Raw genomic sequence first — 6,365 nt, forward strand, 5'->3', positions numbered from 1 at the left:
TGAGGTAATGCATTCTTTACCACACTAGCAAACAATATCCATAATTATTTTTTTTAAAGGCTCTTTTCATCCCAAGGATAGCAAGCAAGCAGCATTTAAGTTGCAGTTTTCCTCTGGCAGACCTGTCCCTGGGGTCTTCCTTGTATAACTGTTTAGATAGCTCATAGGATTAGAAACCAAGCTGTTGGGTGGCTGCTCTTCTAGGGATGTGACCAGCCTGACAGCCCATAGCGCTGCAGTGGTTTCTGTGACAAAAACTCTTCTCTCAGCTGCTGTTCAAGACTTGGGCTTTCCGAACACTGAAGTAACGAGGCTGGACCCTGAGTAATAGGAGATAAGGTATGAAAAACTTCTCCTGAGATATATTTCCTTCATGTTTTCCTGATCCCTTTTGAGGCAGAGAGTCCAGGTTGCCTGTCTTTCAAACCCCTCCTTTGGCATGGGGTATACATTGTCTATATTGTTTATACAGAAGTATATATGACAGGAGAACAAGGTCAGACAGCATCTCTTCTTCACCTGCTGCCTGTGCAGGACTCCAGAGGCCCTGGGCAAACATAGATTTCATCAGTCTGCCTCACTTTGTAGCTCTGATGTTTTCCATGATGGCTAGAAATGAATATAACTTCTTGTCCAGAAATTAGAAGATAGCCCTCAAATCTTTACAGAAACTTTACATCCTGCCCAGCTCATGCTGTAGAAAGCAGTGGAGGGCTTTTACCAAACCGGGGTGCATGAGGCAAGGGAATGGAGCTGATGGGCTCCATTCCCTCTCCAACCTGGGCCGACAGGCCCCCACCTCTCCCCGTGTCCCCAGCAGGTGCCAGTGCCACGTGGAGGGCTGCAGCCGCCGTCCCTCCACACCAGTAATACCAAACAGCTGAGGGGAGATGGAAACTGGGACATGGAAACTGCCTCCCACTCCTCCTGCTGTCAACTATTTCTGTGCTTCCACACAGCTAAATATAACCTAATTCCAAATATGGCCACAGGTCTATTAAATATGTGAAAATTAACAAGTTTACTTTGAAATATTTCATTACCCCAGCACTTGATTGAACATTACTACCCATTTCTGTGGTCTAGAGAAAGTATTTTTTAACTACTCTGTATTGTGTGCTGTGTGCTCTGTACTCTGTCGGGTGGATAATTTTTTCTCCCTGTTCCACTGATGCTGAAGGGAAACAGAAGGAAGTTGCAGTTACTACAGTATCCTCAGTCCTTGCTGGAGGTCTGTGGGGTAAAATAAGGGACAGGGAATTCCCAAGTTGGTCTCAGTTTCTTTACTGGAGACTAAGCTGCTACTTCAGGAAGTATTGCTTTATTCTTCTCTTACTACATGGATAGGATATTTTTAGGGTCACTTTGAACATCCCTATTGCTTGGCTTTCTACAGTTCATCTTGTTGTATTGTTGTCAAAAGGGGAAACATCTTCCTTAAAGCAATGCTTGTTTCATTCTGAAAAAAAAAAACCCAACAACCAATCATTTTAGAATTAGGCAAAATCCCCAGGAATTAGCTAAAACTGCTCCAACGGAATGGTAAAGTAGGTTACTAATTAAGTGAAAATTGAGGCCAGTTTGGAAGGAGGTCCTCACAATCAGGAGGAAAACAGGCAGTGCAAGTTGTACAAATCCAAACATCTTTTCTTTCAGTATTTGGGGCAGGGGAAGGGGCAGTATTCAGTTCTTCAGGGAACTTATTAGGAGGACTTCAGTGTGGTTTCTGAAAATGCTGGGACCATGCAGCCTGTTTGTCTGTCTGACTATCCATCTGTCTGTCCCCTCCTAATAAACTGAACTCCTTCAGCTTCAGTCAAATCTGGAGCAGGAGAGAAATCTCAGATTAACTTCTGCAAAACGTGATGAAAATCAGTGGCTGAGAAGAGCTACTTATGCGAATGCACTCAGTAAGAGAAAGGAAGAAGGTTCCTTCTTTCCCCTTTGCTCCAACCATGGCTGTTGGGCAGCAGAGGCTCCAAATTAGCCCCAAACTTGCCGTTCTTTGGCTTGATTGGGGTAGTAGAGATGTTGGGGAAGTGAGGAGGTGCAGCCTGGGGCAAGGAGGTGTCACATGTTTCAGCTGTTGATATGGGAAAGGTTGCTTGTGTTAAATATTTGTGCTGCTTTATTTACTCTTGCACAGACAAAGGTTAGCTGGAGAGTATACAGGGGGTTTAGTGAGCAACAAAGACAAGGAAACCATGTCTGTGTACCTTCAGATTGAGCTGCCGGGTGGAGTCTCTGATGTCTAATAAAGGCTGCATTCATGCTGTGTTTTGTTCCTCAGCAGGAGCAGTGAAGGTTTATCCTCTCCCCTCAGCCATGTATTTTCATGAAGTGTGTAAGGATGTAATACTATTTTGTGTCAGCCACCCTCTGTCAGTTTGATTAAAACTAACTTTAAAATTGGTTAAAACTGACTTAAGACCCACTCAAGTACATTAGGGCAGGGGATCAGGTGAACACAGAGATGCATGCAACCTGTGGCTGCATTGTCTCATGTCTTTAGGAAATGTAGTTATCCCTAGAAATAAGAATAAATATATGCTTTTCACAGAATGATAAACAGTTAGTTTTGCACAATTAACAAAGTTACCTCTTGCATATAACCATTATAGCAATGCCAGCTGCAATGTCAGACTGGAGGGGAAGGTATTTTTGGTTGGTTTGGTTGGTTGGTTGGTTTGTCCCTCTCCAGAAAGCCTACCTTGCTTATAATGCAGACTGGCTGTTCTTTGATTGCTGATGAAATCAAAGATGCTATGTGTGGGCGGAGGAACAAATTGTCAGACTGCATCATAACTTCACAAAGTGCTTTTGCATGGATTTATATCCTAGGGAAACCATGTTTCTCTGCCATACTCTGCATGTTTTATCGTCATAATTAATATTTCTTTCTGCCATCTTTGATGCCTTTGGTTTAAAGTGGTGAAGAGTACCAGCATGTTCTGGAAACAAAGGAGGAGGTGGAAAAAATCCATCTCTCTCTCTCTCCAGATACTGCAGATCCAGCCTGCCTGTTAGGGCTCAAGTGTATTTCATATAACATGCTCCTGAACACAAAGTTTCCATTGTATATGCCTGACTGTGTTCACGTGGAGTCCCTGTAAAGCAATCAAGGGCATCACTGCATTGCTGGAATTGGAATATTAATGTAATTGGACTTTTGCAAAGTCATTTAATTTGAAGTGCTAATAGTCTGACTTCATCCAATTAGCGTCCAGACCAAACAGCTATTGTTCAAGTCAGGCACACAATCCAGTTATTATGAAGAGATTTTATCTATATAGGCAAAAGAAATGGGAAGCAGCAAGATAAAGAATTAAGTCAACAGAGAAACAATATGAAAATTTAACGGAGATATTAGCTCATTTAGTGAAAAATCCAAAAGACAAAGGAGTTACAGTTTTCCTGAGACAGAAAGACAGAGTCTCAGTGATGTGGGGAGGCTGTGGGCTTTTCCAGGAGCTCCAGCCAATTGGGGAAACTCCTGAATACTGGGGATGTTCCCAGAAGACAAATTGCTCCTCTTTTACAGTGAACGTAGCAAGGTCAGGGCAAGAAGGAGAATGACACCGCTAGAGAACACCACACTGTGGATGAATAGAGGCATTGAAACACCAGGAAGAAGGAGAGGGTGGGGGCAGGCTTCCAAGAAGTGGCTTTTGAGGAAGAAGATGATCATCTGGTACACCTGACAAAGGACATTGTTCAGAAGCAGAACTGTGCTTGTTACAGTGCTGTGTCCTTGTGGTTTCCTACTGCCCTTCTTTATGCTTGAAAGGACTCCCCTTGAGTGGGCAGCTCAGGAGCCCATGGAAGGGGCAGGTGAAATGTAGCAGTGCCCCAAATCACCTGCCCAAAATGATGGTTTTGAATAGCAAACAATCCCTTAGCATTATGTTAACACTTGGTGAAAAACCTTTGTTCTAGTTTGATCTTGACATGTTTCAGCTCCTCTGCTGTAAAGGTATAGTTTCCTGGGGACTTTGCTTCTCTAGGCATAAAACTGTTCATGGTAGCACTGTAGTAGATGTTCCTAGAGATTCAAATAATTCCCGTGTTTTAGCTGCAGAACTTTAGCCTGAGCAGTAAAATAGCATTAGAGACAGAGGGGAGAGCACCTGATTGTGCTGTCAAGGTACAAACCCAGAAGAGCAGGCTGCTGGTGGCCTTTTGGCAGCTCCTTTGTGGCATGTCCTCTCCTGGTACTTTCCCCCTTAGTAATGCCATCCTTCAACCCTTGCCTTTGGAAAGTACTTGTGGGCAGAGGTGTGTAGAGTGGATGATGATGGATTGCCGCTCCCACTGCAGCAGGAGGGATGGGGCATCACCTCATGCTGCTGATGGGCTCAGCACCCACAGCTGGAAAGGCCATCCCCAACTTGCTGTCCCTTTGTAGGGGGCTCAGAGCTGCCTGCTCCCATAGGCAACTGCCTGCTGGGCCTATACACACACATTGCCCCTGGTTTGTGAACAAGATGAAGGTAGAACAGATGAGCCGTCTGGGTTGTTGGTGCTGCAGTGCTCAGATGGGGTGTGCCCTGAGGGCAGTCTCATCCTGGGGACTGTCTACCATGGCTTTGATTGAGTGGATCAGGAAGTCCATCCACCTCTACTCAGTCGCTCCCTGCTTTCCACAGGTTCATACTGTATTTTCTTGAAAGATGCTTTCTGGGAAAATACAGTAATTCCCATACATCATGTTGGCCCAGTTGAGAATCACAGAATCATGGAATCATTTAGGTTGGAAAGGACCCTTAAGATCATGAAGTCCCACGATTAACCTAACACTGCCAAGTCTACCATGAAACCATGTCCCTATGCACCACATCTACATGTCTTTTAAATACATCCAGGAGTGGTGACTCAACCACTTCCCTGGGCAGCCTGTTCCAATCCTTGACAACCCTTTTGGTGAAGAAGTTTTTCCTAATATCCAACCTAAACATCCCCTGGTGCAGCCGAAGTGTGTTCAAAATCTGTATACTGTGGAGAATCTGGCCTGCAGGACTGGCACTTTGACATACAATTTCCTTCCACAGAGAAGTCTAAGGTTTTTGTTAGAGCTGGACCTGTTGGAAAAATGCTGATGAAGTGAAACATAAACACATTGTGTTGGAATTTTCATGGGAAGATATTGGTGAAGGGTTTCAGCATGCCTGGAATGCAAGTCTGCAGTACTAACCCTCTCATTCTGTCTTGTATTCATATATAGTCCAGCTATAATATTCCAAATGAAACATTTTAACTTTAGCCAATTAAAAATTAAAGTCAAAATGGAATATATATAAAGCCTCTCAATTTTCAACTTTTTTCACAACCTGGGAAAACACTGTATTTTGCAACTTCAGTATCTCCTACTGGCAACAGCTCAAATGTATGACCACTGGAATTTCTGTTTGTCCTTCCAAATGAAATGTATTTATTTCCTCCTCCCTGTTGTTACTAATGAATCAAATGGCTCAGAGATAACATGCTGGTGGAATTAAGCACTGAGTAAAAGAGCCAAAATAACATAACATTTACTTGGTTTCCAAGTAGGAAACTAGTGGAATTTTACTGTCATGAAAATGTAGAAAATCTTGGAATAAACTGCAGGCATTAAACCTGGAAAGATGAATGCACATATTCAGATTAATTTAGATGCTGTGTGGAAAAATTGCCTCTTAAATTCATACACCACCCCCCCACCCCCCCAAATATTTATTGAATAGTGTATGATTTTGAACCAATACAGCTGTTAATGGCTAATACAAGACTCATTCTTCAGCTGAAGAAAATCCTTAAGTTCTTTATTTAATTTTTATAGTAATGGAAAGGACAAATAAAAACCAGTTTGTAACTGTTTAGCAAAAAGCATGGTAATGACAGCGTTTCAGCTTATCTCCAAGTGTGAAGTCTTACAGCAGTGCAGGGAGTTTTAAAAAGCCATTTTAAACATAAGCTTCTAGAGTTAAATGATATTTTCTGTATAGGAATTTGTTCTGAGGATTACGGATCAGAACCTTTAACAGCCCTGGACTCACCAATATGGTCTCTGCACTGAGTGGGCAGCGGGGTTGGAACTAGATGATCTTTAAGGTCCCTTTCAACCCAGCCCATTTGGTGACTCTATAATTCTATTTCCTTTCTCTAAACTGTGAAGGCTGGATGGTGAATAGACCTATATATATGTGCATGCCCATATGGACACACAGAGACACGCACACATTTATGGTGGATTGCTGTAATGTTATGCCATTTATATATATGTGTGTATATAAGTATAAAATAGTATATAATAGTGTATATAGTTGCTAGAGAACTGCACAATCTAGAAGGCTGAGATCACTCTTATCTCCTCTAAATGGTGCTGCTAA

Source organism: Athene cunicularia, assembly GCF_003259725.1.
Source record: "Athene cunicularia isolate RWA chromosome 5 unlocalized genomic scaffold, athCun1 chr5_part1, whole genome shotgun sequence".
NCBI lineage: Eukaryota > Metazoa > Chordata > Aves > Strigiformes > Strigidae > Athene > Athene cunicularia.